We start from the raw sequence: 14600 nt of genomic DNA, 5'->3' as shown, positions 1-14600 counted from the left end.
TTTGGTCAGCTGCATGCATCACTCAGTGACTTCTCGATTCAGCCTATCGGGCTCCTATTTATTTTTGCTCTTCAGTTCAATGATTGTCGAGTGATCAGTGAGGAGCTGCTTGTTTGTTTAATAATGATGTGAAGTCCAGTAAATCAGGGGTTTTTGTTTCGATTAGTTCAATCACACAGGAGAATAGTACAGTTCAATTGTTGTTTTTGGGAGTGGGAATTTGAACTGGTATCAATGCCTTCTTTTTAGCCAGTGGTTAACTTGTATTTTGTTAGCTTTAATTTGGCAAAAAAAATCTTCTTGGTCCCCGTGCCAATGATTGCCCTCTCTCTGTACAGTGGAAACTATTCTACCTGTTCTCTCTCATGATTAAAAGTGAAGTTTGCTCTCTTTCTTCCCTGCACCCTGAGGCTGTTCTTAAAAACATCTTCCTTTGATCAAGTCACATCTTGAGACTGCTTTGCTGCTCTGATGTACAGAAGAGGCATGTACGAATTTACAACTGCAGTAATGTCAGTTCTGAAACACTGTCTTGCTGTTGCTGCTAGGTATGGAGGCTCCCTTCCCTCCACAAACAGGCCAGATGGGTCTCTGTGCAGCATTGTGCAAGGTCACTGTGATATCCTCGGAAATGGGCTAGTCAACCAGATCCAACAGACTGAGTTTGAGTGTGGTCCTTGTTCCACTGGCACAGACAAGTCCAGAAGTCTGGACTCATGATCTGATGACATCTGATGACACCAGTTTAAGTCCCACCAGCGCAGCTATTAATCCAAATGCAATTGATCTGAAAGCAAACACCAGTAAAGTGTCCTTTTAGGAAGGACATCTGTCATCCTTATCTGCCCCTTACCGCTGTGTGACGCCAGACCCACTGCAATGTGGTCTGTTCTTAAGCTGCCTTCTGAAATGTCCCAACAGGCCGTTCAGTTATAACAAACCTCTGAGAATCCAGTGGGTTCCTGAACACCATACACCATCATAACAATTAGGGATAGGCAAGAAATGCTGGCGTTGAAACTGACACTGACATCTCTTGATTGATTAAAAGAAATAGGAGACAAATGATGGGTGGAACAACCTCACCTAATGAGCAATCGAAACGAAAGACCAGATGTAAATTCAGACTGCTGATTCCCTGCACATTTGAGCTGACTTTTTTATAAAAAAAATGAGATCATTTGCTCGTGTGCCCGAGATTGGTAGACAGCTCTTAAACGTTTAACTCATTCACTCCCTCCGGTATCTCTTCCTTTTTACAATCTACGGGCCTTTAAAACTTTAACTCCAATTTCTCCAAACATACTGGTTCAGAAATCCATCCTCTTCAGTACAGTAAACCTGTCACTGTGAGGCATGTGGATTGTACTTTGATCCATGTGTCTGCTGAAATTAGTCAATCTGTAGTATGATGGTGGATGCCTGTGTTCAGAATGCTGCCCAGTACCTTTTTGTGTAAATGAATGCAGCAAGACTGGGTGAAGGCTGCACTGTCAAGAGCAAATGAAATGCCTCCTGCCAAAATATATTTGTATCATGGTGCAGGGGAAATATCACTGGGCAAGGAATTTAGTGAGCCAGGCTAATGATCTGACACCTCTGGTCCCATCCCACTGTGACAGCTTGTGGAATTTAAATTTAGTTAACAAATCTGGGATTGAAAGCCAGTTTCTCTCAAAGTTACTATGAAATCATCAATTTGTTGTAGCCAGCTGTTCACTAATATTCTCTATGATTGGAAATGTGCTGTCTTTATCTGGTGTGGTCAGCATGTGATTTCGGGATCCAACAGCAATGTTAACTGCCCCCTGAAATTGACTTGCAAGCCATTCACTTGTACCAAACCCATTGTAGAAGGACTGCAATGGTTCAAGATGGCTCACCACTGTCTCACAGGTGATCAGGTAACCAGAGCACTAAGAGCAAAAAATGCTGGAGATCACAGCACGTCAGGCAGCATCATGGAGAGAAAGCAAAATTGTTTCAGCAAATCTAGAAAGAATTTGGTTTCTTGGTTTCTCCCTCCTTTCCTGCCAGTTGACCCAGCGCAGAGGCTTCAGTATGGAAAGGAATTTGGACTGGGGTTCATTATTATTATGCAGAAAATCAGAGCAGGAGGGGCTGATGACAAATATCACTTATCAGCTGCAACATTCAATGAGATCAAGGCTAATTGTTATAATATTGCTATCTTCATTGTGTAACTCAATGTGATAAGTAGCAGGATATTTCATTGGCTATGGGAAAGGGACTTGTCTGATTTCAAATTTGTTCTTTCCATAATTGGAAAAAAGCCTAATATGTCAGCCAGCAACTGACGGAGAAATTAGTTCCTCTGTATTAACCAGAACCCCACTTCAATGTTCTCTCTCTTTTTGTCACTTTGACTACAGGTCTGTGTCTCCGAGGACAGGACTAATGACGAAGCCGGCAGTGCAGGGCTGATGCACCTGTACGGAAATCTGGAAGAGACAAATGGTAAGGAAGGTCTCCTTTCTCTCTTGGAATAAGAGTGGGGGTGGTGGATGTGTGGGATTGTTTCATTCACCAGCCTTATGGACTTCTAATCCATAACAGAGGTAATCTAGAGTTTGTAAAGATCTTCCACTTTTCAGCTTAAAACAGTCACTAGTGAAATTGAGAGATAATGGGAACTGCAGATGCTGGAGATTCCAAGATAATAAAATGTGAGGCTGGATGAACACAGCAGGCCAAGCAGCATCTCAGGAGCACAAAAGCTGACGTTTCGGGCCTAGACCCTTCATCAGAGATGGGGATGGGGGGAGGGAACTGGAATAAATAGGGAGAGAGGGGGAGGCGGACCGAAGATGGAGAGTAAAGAAGATAGGTGGAGAGGGTGTAGGTGGGGAGGTAGGGAGGGGATAGGTCAGTCCAGGGAAGACGGACAGGTCAAGGAGGTGGGATGAGGTTAGTAGGTAGCTGGGGGTGCGGCTTGGGGTGGGAGGAAGGGATGGGTGAGAGGAAGAACCGGTTAGGGAGGCAGAGACAGGTTGGACTGGTTTTGGGATGCAGTGGGTGGGGGGGAAGAGCTGGGCTGGTTGTGTGGTGCAGTGGGGGGAGGGGATGAACTGGGCTGGTTTAGGGATGCAGTGGGGGAAGGGGAGATTTTGAAACTGGTGAAGTCCACATTGATACCATATGGCTGCAGGGTTCCCAGGCGGAATATGAGTTGCTGTTCCTGCAACCTTCGGGTGGCATCATTGTGGCAGTGCAGGAGGCCCATGATGGACATGTCATCAAGAGAATGGGAGGGGGAGTGGAAATGGTTTGCGACTGGGAGGTGCAGTTGTTTGTTGCGAACTGAGCGGAGGTGTTCTGCAAGAACGCTTTGCAGAACACCTGCGCTCAGTTCGCAACAAACAACTGCACCTCCCAGTCGCAAACCATTTCCACTCCCCCTCCCATTCTCTTGATGACATGTCCATCATGGGCCTCCTGCACTGCCACAATGATGCCACCCGAAGGTTGCAGGAACAGCAACTCATATTCCGCCTGGGAACCCTGCAGCCATATGGTATCAATGTGGACTTCACCAGTTTCAAAATCTCCCCTTCCCCCACTGCATCCCTAAACCAGCCCAGTTCATCCCCTCCCCCCACTGCACCACACAACCAGCCCAGCTCTTCCCCCCCACCCACTGCATCCCAAAACCAGTCCAACCTGTCTCTGCCTCCCTAACCGGTTCTTCCTCTCACCCATCCCTTCCTCCCACCCCAAGCCGCACCCCCAGCTACCTACTAACCTCATCCCACCTCCTTGACCTGTCCGTCTTCCCTGGACTGACCTATCCCCTCCCTCCCTCTCCACCTATCTTCTTTACTCTCCATCTTCGGTCCGCCTCCCCCTCTCTCCCTATTTATTCCAGTTCCCTCCCCCCATCCCCCTCTCTGATGAAGGGTCTAGGCCCGAAACGTCAGCTTTTGTGCTCCTGAGATGCTGCTTGGCCTGCTGTGTTCATCCAGCCTCACATTTTATTATACTAGTGAAATTGAACTGGGTCGTCAACACATGAGGTGACTTCATGATGATCTGAAATCCCAGGAAACTAGATACAGGTATAGACCATTCAGCCTGTTGAGTCTACTTCATTTAATCAGTGTGGCTAATCAAACACATTTTAATATCTTTCATCCACACTATCCTCATAACCCATTGTGCCATTGATAATTATCCATCTCATTTAGGGGTGAACATGGTGTTGTTTTTGATGGGGTATGAATTAGATTAATTTGTGAGGAAGTGATTTTTTTTTTAACTTACCAATTTGCCTGCTACTTTTCCCTTTCTGAAACTTTGAGAGAAGAATCCTTTTGATTGTGAAATGTCCCAGATGCAGTAGTTTATGATGTCTAAGGTGCTATTTAGATACAAGTTGTCACCTCTGCCTAATGGCTTAGTTTGCAGACACTTTGAGTTCACGTTTGGTGATGGTTAACTTCGAGGACAGAATCAATCTTTACTTCTGTTTTACTAGAAAATAGGTACATAGCAAAAGCAACCATTGTCACTCTCAAATTCTAGATTATTTCGATGTTTTTCTGGCTTTACTGTTGATAATGTAGGATTATGTGTATACTCTTGAACTCCAAAAATAGCAACAGTTTATATTTATGTAGCAATGAAATGTCCCAAAAGTTGTTCACCGAGGTATTATAAAACTGAAAGTGATACTGAACTGCAAAAGCAGATAATAGGGAAAATGATCAAAAGCTTCGTTTAAAGAGGTAGGTATTAGATTAGAGTGCCTTAAGAGAGGAAGGTAAAATGGAGAAGGTTAGAGAGGGAATTTTTGTTCTTTGGGTCTAAGCAGCTGAAAGCATGGTCACAAATGGTGAGCAAGTATCATAGAATCCCTTCAGTGTGGCAGCAGGCCATTTAGACCATCAAGTCCATGCTGAACCTCTGAAGCGTGTCCCACCCAGACCCACCCCTAGCCATACGTCCATTAGAATAGTCAAGCGTGGAACTAGCAAAGGCAAGACCTGAGTGTTTCAGTGGCAGAAGAGCTGAGGTAGGGCAAGGTGGGACAGTGCGAGGATGTGGAAATGGGCAGCTTAGCACTGGTGTCGGTACGTGGCATCGTCATCGCCGCTGCCACCATCACCACCAACACATGGAGGCTGCGAACGGTCTTGAGCATTTGAAATGGAGAGGGATGGAATCAGTGGCGAGGGAGCAGAGTTTGTGGCAGGAAATGAAGGCAATTAGTTGAATCAGGGAGGAGGTTTCTGGATATCAGAATAGTTCAACAATTGTGTGGAGGGCTCACGTGGGTTAGTGGTAAGGTCCATTAGGCTGCCTTCAGTAAATGTACAAACTTGAATGATGCCACCAAGGATACAGCAATTAAATACAACAGTGCAGGTGAAGGACAGATTCTTAAGGGACAACAGAATAAGGGTGTAGGAGCAGGAAGAGCATCTACTGACTGTTCTTGAACAGCGATTTGGATTATAGTTGAACTGGGTATGCAGGAAAGCAGTGTGGGATCACTGGAGGAGGAGGTGGTGATCAATTCCGTAAAGAGTGAGGAGGCATGGTTTGCCAACTTGTCCAAAATTCTGTGCCTGCGCCATATTGGCTAAAGCTCCTTCAGCTTCACCTTGCCGCCATGACCTTTACTAGCTAGAAGGACAAGGGTAGCAAATGGACGAAAGATATTTGGTGAGAGTGGGGACGCGAGCAGCATAGGTTGGGTGGCCACAAATTTATGAAGTTGGGAAGTCCACCAGGAGTGCATCAGCATAATCAAGTCTGGAGGTAACAAAGGCAAGACTAAGTGTCTGCAAATTCCCCTCCTAGTTATTTGTTTCAAATCCCATCAAGGTTGTTGATGGGTTTAAAAGTCAATAAATAAAGTCCAGAATTAAGAGTTAGTGTCAATAATGGAGACCAGAAGGCTGTCGCTGATTTGTGGTAAAAAGGATATTAGTGAAATATATAGGTTTTTAGGGATGCAAATATACCATCCTGACCCAGTCTGGCCTACATGTATCTCCACGTCACTGCAATTTACTTAACTCCTCACAACCTTCTGAAAAGGCCTAGTAAGTCACTCAGTCCAAAGGCAATACTGCCTTTGCCAGTGACAGCTGTGTTTCATGGAGGAATAAATCAACAATCCTGGAATACACTCTCCCTGAGGGCTGCTGTGGATGTATCCATAGACCATGGACTGAAGTGGTTCCCAAAGAAGATGGCTTACGACCCACTTCTCAAAGTCAGTCAGTGATGGTCTAAAAATGTTGGCCACAGTGATTCCCACACCCTTTGACAAATATATTTTAAAACAGTACTTTTTTTAATCTGGATAGGCTTGAGTCCCTTAACATCTAAAATTTTAAATTCTTAACCCTGCATTTAAATCTTAGGTTCTCACTCCAAGCTACTCCAAGCCCATCTTGAACTCTCTCTCTTCTTCCCTTTTTTCCTTTTGTAATTCTGTTAACTTTTCCCACCTTGCTCTCTCTCCATTCCTCCTTTTTATCACTTTCCTTGTAACCCAACCTTCTGGCTGAGCTTTTGGTTCCCTGTTATCATTGCCTTGGGTCTGCATTTGCCTGTGGAGCACCTCAGTCAATGTTGACATTAAGATGGTATGAGAATTGTAGCAGCTTTTGGGAGTATTTAGACCCAGGCACAACCTGTCCATACTCAGGTTATGCTACCTGACACATTGTGCAACCTCTTCTTGGTCCAGGTGGCATTGCACAGCCTCTGGAGAGACTGGCATCTAAGACCCTGGCCAGGAATCTTGCTGGTGCAAGATCTGCCATACAGTCTTCTGAGCCTCTTCATGATGACCCTGCTAGGACTGTACTGGGGCACTTCCTAGTTATTTATTAGTGCAGATTTCCTGGAAAAGGAACAGGAATGGGCCATTGAACCTGTTCAATTAAATTACAGCTGATCATCTACCTCAATGCGACTCTCCCGTACGATCTCCAAATTCTTTGTCATTAATATCCAGGAACCTGAAAACACACAAAATACTGGAAATCACAGCAGGTTAGACAGCATCCATGGAGAGACAGCAAGTTCACAATTCAAATCTAGAAGACTCTTCATCAGAGCTGGTGATGAAGAGTCAGCTGGACGCTAACGTGCGCTCTCTCTCTCCTCCCTCTCTCTCTCTCTCTCTCTCTCTCTCTCTCTCTCTCCCTATGGATGCTGCCTGACCTACTGTGATTTCTAACATTTTTGTATCTCCAGCACAGATTCCAGCATCTGGAGTAATTTGCTCTTCCTGAAGCATATTAATTTTGGTCTTGAACCTGCTCAGCAAATGAACTTTCACAGCACTCTCTCTTAGGAAACAGAACTCCCTATGTTCAACATCCTCTGAAGAAATTCCTCTTCACCTCAGTTTGAATGACCTACCCCTTGTACTGAGATTGTCTCCTGGTCCTAGACTCACCAGCCAGGGTAGACGTGCCATCCACTCACCCTCCAAGAATTGACAGGTTGGTAAAAGTTCCCAGCTCCCCGTCAGTGTGAAGTGACGCTTTGTGCAAGGGTATGTTCCATTGCTGTCATGTGAATACGTTCCAGCTCCTCTGACTGAAGCAGTAAACAATGTTGACTTTAACTAATCAGTTAAATTATTTTTGGCTGTGTTGGAGATGGATGTTGTTCAGGCCACAGGGGGGAAAGAAATCTCTGAGCACTTAATTTACTGGTGTCATGCATTCTGTTTTGCTCAGCCTACCTTAAGCAACAAGAAGTGCAAATAATTCAGTTTTTATGTCAGTTCTTCAGGTTTCTTGCTGTGATCATTAGAATTCCTACAGTGTGGAAGTAGGCCATTCGACCATCAAAACCATACTGACCCTCTGAAGAGCACCCCACCCAGACCCATTCCCAACCCTGTCCTTGTTACCCATGTCTAACCTACCTCGCCTGTGTATTCCTGGACACTACATAGGCAATTTAAAATGGCCAGTTGGCCTAACCTACACACCTTTTGGACTGTGGGAGGAAATGGGAGCACCTGGAAGAATCCCACAGAGACATGGAGAGGATGTGCAAACTCCACACAGACAGTCACCTGATAGTGGAATCAAATCTGGGTCCTTGGTGTTGTGAGGCAGCAGTGCTAACCACTCTGTTTTGTTTTGCTGGGAAGGCCAGAACAGTCCAGCAACATGACAAACCAGCAATGGTGTTTTTATGGCTAGGAGAAAATGGCGGGCGAGGAGGCTACATTTAGTGTCGCTGTCAGTGTTGCTCTCAAGCTGCTATGGTGTATGGTGTTCTGCCAGTGCCCTCCAATGCCTGTTGGCCTGCGGCAAACCCAAAGTCACACTTTTTTTGTCTTGAAACAAAAATGGGCCTTCGTTAAGACTGGCACATAGCAAGATAAAGTGCTGAAGAGGAGGCCTGGGCAAGGAGAGCAGAAAACATTAAGTTTTAATGTTAAAAACATTGTGACAGCACGTTGCAAAGATTGGTGTTTACAGCAAATACAGTGTTCAAGTCTTTTACAGATGGACAACAGGAATATGAAATAATAGCTATCGTGTTTATATTCACTGCAGTGTAAACATAAATCTCATTGATTCATTAATCTTGTATTGAGAAATAATTCCAAAAAAAAGCCCATTGAACAGGGAGCTGGCCTGGTTTCCAATATCCCCTTGAGATTATTGAAAGATTTCTTAGAACAGGTTTTTGGTACTTCAGGAAAAATTTGACAAGATAAGCCTTGTTGAGAATGTGCCCTCACAGCTGTTCTTAACCTGTCTTTGTCTGAGCTGCTTGTCATTCCCTCTGGAAAGGTGGTGTGGGTCAAGGAATTCTGAGCAGCACCGTGTCAGGTCAGTTGGGTATTTACAATATGAGTGATATTTCTTTTGGCCCCTTGATATCCCTGGAAGTAGCCTTATCCATTTGTCAGCGTCTGGTGGTTGGAAGCAAGTACAAAGGATAAGGAAAAGCCTATTGCCTATGGTCAAATCACGTATGTGTCCCAATTTATACCGAACTTGCAAGGGTTACTTGAAAGTCCACTTGTTCAGGGTAAATGCAATAAAAATTTGACAGTCAAGGCTAATTGCTCCAGGCAGAGGAGGAAATCACATGGGGAGGCAATGGCCTAGAGGTATTATCTTTTGGACCGTCAATCCAGAGACTCAGTGTCTGGGGATCCACATTCAAATCCTGCCACTGCAGAAGGTAGAGTTTTGAATTCAATAAAAATATCTGGAATTAAGAGTCTAATGATGACCTGAATCCATTGTCGATTGTTGGAACAACCCATCTTGTTCACTAATGCCTTTTTTAGGGAAGGAAGCTGCCTGCCTTGCCTGGCCTACATGTGACTCCAGACCCACAGCAATTGGTTGATGCTTAACTGCCCCCAGGGCAATTAGGGATGGGCAATAAATGCTCCTTGGCCAGTGACACCCTTATCCTGTGAATGAATAAAGGAGGGAAAAAAGTTGAATCCCTATTACCATGTGACTGAAGACAACTGACGCAACCATCTGTAGAGCAAGGCTACTGGCAGATTAGCACAATGCATGCACTTTGACTCTATTTCTTTGCTACATTATTTTTTCCTTTTCTGGAAGAATCAAATCTTCAAAAGTGCCCTTTTGAGGTTTTATTTTGTCAATGGGTTTCATTTTTGTTCCATCTTTTGTGATCCATAAGTTAGCAAAATTACAATTTAGACTTAATGCTGGAGCTTCACTGAATGTATTTCCCACCACACATTAATTGGCTGGTAAACTGCTAGACTGGCTTTTGAACCGTCTGCTAGACTTATCTTTTGGACCGTCAATCCAGAGACTCAGATAATGTCTGGGGATCCACATTCAAATCCTGCACTGCAGAAGGTGCTTACTCAGTATATGACTCCAGAGCACACAGATAGTCACAAAATAATTATTTACAAATAATATAACAAGATAACAATTTGTAATAGATTTTATTAAAAAAATTCCATTATTTACATTGTAAGCCAAGTATCTAATGGCCTGTTTGAAGCTGCCTTCTGATTTAATCTATTGGTTCTTTGCTTTCAAAAGCTAACCAGCCAGTGAACATGTTCAATGTTATGAAGCTCCTTTTATATTTAATTTCTTCGAGGAGTTTGAAATATTTTGGAGGTGTCTTATTTGCTGCTTTTGTAAGGTCATCTCATTGACCTTTTTTTTTAAGGGTTATAGAGCCATAGAGTCATAAAGATATACAACATGGAAACAGACCTTTCAGTCTAATCTGTCCCCGCCGACCCAGTATCCTATTTCAGTCTTGTCCCATATATCAGTATTTGGACCATTTCTCTCTTAAACCCTTCTTAAAAATCGTCTTGGCTGCCTAAACTCAATTCGGGATAAACTCTTGACATCCTTAAAACCTCAGTTTTGTGCTTGCTTCATTGAACAGTGTTTGTAGGCATGGAGTTTTTTGGAAGTAGTTTTAGAAAGCTAGGCAGGTTCTCTGCAGGCTAATGTCTCCTGTTGCTGAAGCTGTTCTATGGCAAATTCCGTGTGAAACCTGATTGATAGCTTGCTCAGGAATTACAACTTTGAAAAGTTCTTTCGACCACTGTTTCTGAGCAGCAGTGTCTAACAAGACCCCAGAGACACTCACACATGATGTAATTTCAAGAGCACTCGCTTAACAGATTTTTGAATATTCTATACATTGGCTATTCTTGAAGCAAGAGGACACTCTTGGTCAGACAGTGTTTTCCAACGTGAATCTCTACATTTTTTTTTCTATCCCCTTTCCCTGAATTTGTGTATTTATGTGCTTTGGTTTATCAGAAAGATAAACCTTTATGTATTTTGTATCCCATTGTTTGCGTTGAACAATTGGAATTGGTTTTGTTTGAATGATAAATCATGTTTTGATTTTATGACAGAACATTAGTGGAACTTTGTCATTCTGAGCCTAATCTGGAGAAAGATTACAATTAACAATATCAGGGCTGGGATAAATTCAGGTTGTGACTCATGGTGCTGCGTGACAAGAGAAAGTTAGTACATTCCTCCCTCCTTCGTGGGCATTCCACATTCCAGCTTATTGCCTGTAGAGATGGTGTGTAAATTCACTCCCCATAACTTATTGTCAAATAATGTTCCTTAATCCCTTGGGCAGGAACCTTTACTTGCCATCTATTCCTGCAATCCTCTTCTGGCTCTACCTGTTTCTGACTATTGGATGCCTGAAGTAGCAAAATTTCCACCGCTCCATTCTGATATCACTTGCTGCATTCAGATATGCATAAACCATTCACGCAGCCACAAAAGGTTTGTACCGACTGTCAAGCATGAGTGGCCCAATACTGAGTGAGCCCCATCTGTGTGAGTTGGAGAATTTTTTTTATTCATTCAGGGGTTGAGGGCATTGCAGGCATCTGTTGTGCATCCCTTACTGCCCAGAGGCCAGTTGAGAACTAACCACGTTGCTGTGGGTCTCGAGTCACATGTAGGCCAGATCGGGGAAGGATTCCTTCCCTGAAGGACATTTTGTGCACCAGGTGGCTTTTTCCTTACAATCAGCAATGGTGTTGTGGTCATTAGATTCTCAATCCCAGATTTTTTTTTCTTTTGAAATTAGATTCAAATTCCACCATCTGCTTTGGCACGATTTGAACCTCTGTCCTTAGAACATTACAAGGTGTCTGGATTAACTGTCCAGTGATAAATCACTAGGCCATTGCCTCTGCTTTTCTAGGCTGCAGCTGGTTTGGGAAAGTAGTCATTCTGACACAAGGACTGAGGGAGGGCTGTTTCTAGCTTTTGATGCTCTGTTGCTGACATGTTTGCTTAGGATGGGTCCTTTGAGATTCTCAGATGTGTATAATAAAGATGCTGTTTAATCTGTACTGCTGCTTTCTCTCTTGGATTGTACTGATCACCTTGGTAACCACTTGAGTGGTTGCTGCTGTCTCTGTTTGCCTGGCTACTGGGTTACTGAAACCTTTTAATTGGACTGAAAATGGTTTGAACTTGAGGATGGGGGCGAAAAAAACAGGAGTGTGGCTTTCATGTATCATCAAGGAGCCTATTCATCAATGAAATATCTTCCAGAGAAAAATAGTGTTTGCCAACAAATGGCTAACCGTGTGGTTTCCTTGAATTACCACAATGCAGGTGCTGCGCAAATATACGATGTTAGATGACACCTGCATGCTGCCACTAGTCAAGTCTGTGTTATCCCTTTGTTTGAAGGGCTCAAACTAACAACCTCAAGGCAAATGGTTCTGGAGAAAAGTTAGCTTCTGTTACTGAGACAGCTCTTTTTATAGTTGCTGATGGGTGGAGTAAGATATGAACAAAGGAGGTTTATTAGGTTACGTTAGATTCATGCAAGTCGGGACAAATAAATGGATCAAACACTGAAATGTGATTTTTTTTTTGTTATTAGCATATTTACATTGTAGTAAAGCTTCAATAAGTAAGTGGTTAAGCAGAATTCCCTGGGGCTAGTCTGCCACCAATATTGCTTCTTCCAACTCATTCATCCAACAAGCTGCTAACCATATGAAACTTGCACCTTTTTGTTTGGAGTCGTCACCATATCTTCAGGTTGGCTTGGAGATTAGCTCAGGAAGGGACTGAAATGTGAAATGTTGTAGCATACAGGCAGGGGCGGGTATTCCGCAACAGGTACGCACTGCGCCTTTAGTGTGACAAAACATTCCAAGGCATTTCACAGAAACAGTCAAACAAAACGACGCAGAACCACAGAGTGAGGGGCTGGGATATCTGAAATCCACAGCTAGGTCTAGGACAAGTTTTAACAATCATCTTTTAAAAGGATAGAGAAGCGGAGAGGCAGGGAAACGGAGACGGAGGGGGATATGTGAATCGGGAGCAAATGGAATCAGGCATGTGATTTCTGAAGAAGGGTCTCGGCCCGAAACATCAGCTTTCCCGCTCCTCTGCTGCTTGGCCTGCTATGTTCATCCAGCTTCACACCGTGTTATCTCAGCCATTTGGTCCCTTGAGCCTGCTCTGTAAATCGATAAGATCCTGGTTTGTTGGATTGAAGATGCTTTCTTACCAACCTGTTCAAAGATATTAATCTCGATTGTGACTTCTACTTTCCAGCATGCTGCTCATAGTCTTTGGCTCCTTTGTCAGTCAAGACTTTAAAATCCACCTTTTTAAAAAAAAATCCAATGATCCCGTCCTCCCGTCTCGGCAAGACAATTCTGTAGACTATCGGCCTCTTGAGGGAAATAAATTCACCACATCACTACCTTTAAATGGGACACCACATTTTTAAAATGACCTCAAGCTCGAGTCTCTCCCACAAGGAAAGCATCCTTTCAACACCCATCCTGTCAAGTCTCGTAGTATTTTTTATCAAAATAAGATCACCTTTCAAACCTCGATGGATACAGTCCAAACTGTCCTGTCAAGATGTACCTCAGACTTCCAGTCTTTTCCGCACTTCCTTAAAAACCATGCACAGTATCGCAGATATCCTCTAACCAATTTTTAAAAAACACTTTTGCAAAAATATATATTGTTACTAGAGTGGTAAAAGGTACATTCCAGAACATTTCAAACTAGTCATTACGGAAAATGCAATAAAATACAACGTATCTCAATTGAGCACACTGCATTCTTAGACACTTTAATCAATTGCAGACTAACTGTGACGTGTACTGTACCCATTCAGTGACAAGCTTCCAGTCCAATGAGCTCTAAGTTATCAAGCTCTTGTTACACTGTAGCTGTGACCAATGCTCTGTGCAGCTGTGACAAACCTTCCCTACTGTTATATTCTATTTGCCTTGCAAGAAACAACATTACATTTGTTTTTCTAATCATTTGTACTTGCATCCTAACATTTTGTAATTCATGTATCGGAACACTGATTACTCTGTCCCTCAGAGCTCTTCTGTGTCTGCATTCAAATAATATGCTGCTTTTAGATATTTATTGCTGCAGTGGACAAGTTCACATCTTCTCACGTTACATTGCAGTTTCCAAACTTTGCCCCTTACTTAACGATATCCCTGTTTGCAAACTCCTTGTGCCCTCTGCATGACTTTTCTTGCATCCATCTCTGTGTCTCCCGCAATTTTGTAATTTCACATTTGGTCCCTTTATCCAAGTTTTTCACATTGATTGTAAGCAATTGAGTCTCCATCACTAATCCCTGTGGAGAAATGGATATAGTGTTTGCTTGAACCTCAATGAGTGCTTCCATCGATCTTGTCATTCAAAGTGCCCTGCCTTCCACGAGATGTCTGAACTTTGGGGAGGGTTGCAGTCGCTCAGAGATAGCAGTCGTTCCATTTTTTTTTTGCTCCTCAAGTCGGATTTTCAGGTCACTAGTTAGTAAGCACATTGAGATTCCCATCGAGTGTCGACGTGAGATAGATCTGAAAGGAAGGTCCAGTGGGGAGAGATGACTGCTGCAACACTTGGAATCCTCACTGAGTCTTCGAGTTCCAAGCTCAGCCTGCATAGCTCATGTGAACTTCTACTTCGAAGGAACCAGCTCCAGATTCTGTGTTACAAGACAGACCCTGACTGAATTCTCTCATACCTGTCTCTGTGTCACCATCTCTGTAATCTTCTCCGGCCCTGCAAAGCTCTAAGAAGCTT

The 14600-nt window shown here is 43.5% G+C and overlaps 1 protein-coding gene across 4 annotated transcripts in view; it reads left to right on the top strand.

Annotated features, from left to right (window-relative positions):
* The window catches only part of plxnb1b (plexin b1b), a 245154-nt gene that overhangs the window by 125885 nt on the left and 104669 nt on the right, over positions 1-14600 (top strand). For all 4 annotated transcript variants that reach the window (XM_059649799.1, XM_059649798.1, XM_059649801.1 and 1 more), the window contains one exon: positions 2394-2478. The gene's annotated coding sequence lies outside the window, so the exon portion shown is untranslated. The remainder of the gene's footprint in view (positions 1-2393; positions 2479-14600) is intronic.

Source organism: Stegostoma tigrinum, chromosome 11, assembly GCF_030684315.1.
Source record: "Stegostoma tigrinum isolate sSteTig4 chromosome 11, sSteTig4.hap1, whole genome shotgun sequence".
Taxonomy (NCBI): domain Eukaryota; kingdom Metazoa; phylum Chordata; class Chondrichthyes; order Orectolobiformes; family Stegostomatidae; genus Stegostoma; species Stegostoma tigrinum.
The sequence above is the reverse complement of the archived record's forward strand: the minus strand, read 5'-3'. Positions and strand labels throughout refer to the sequence as shown.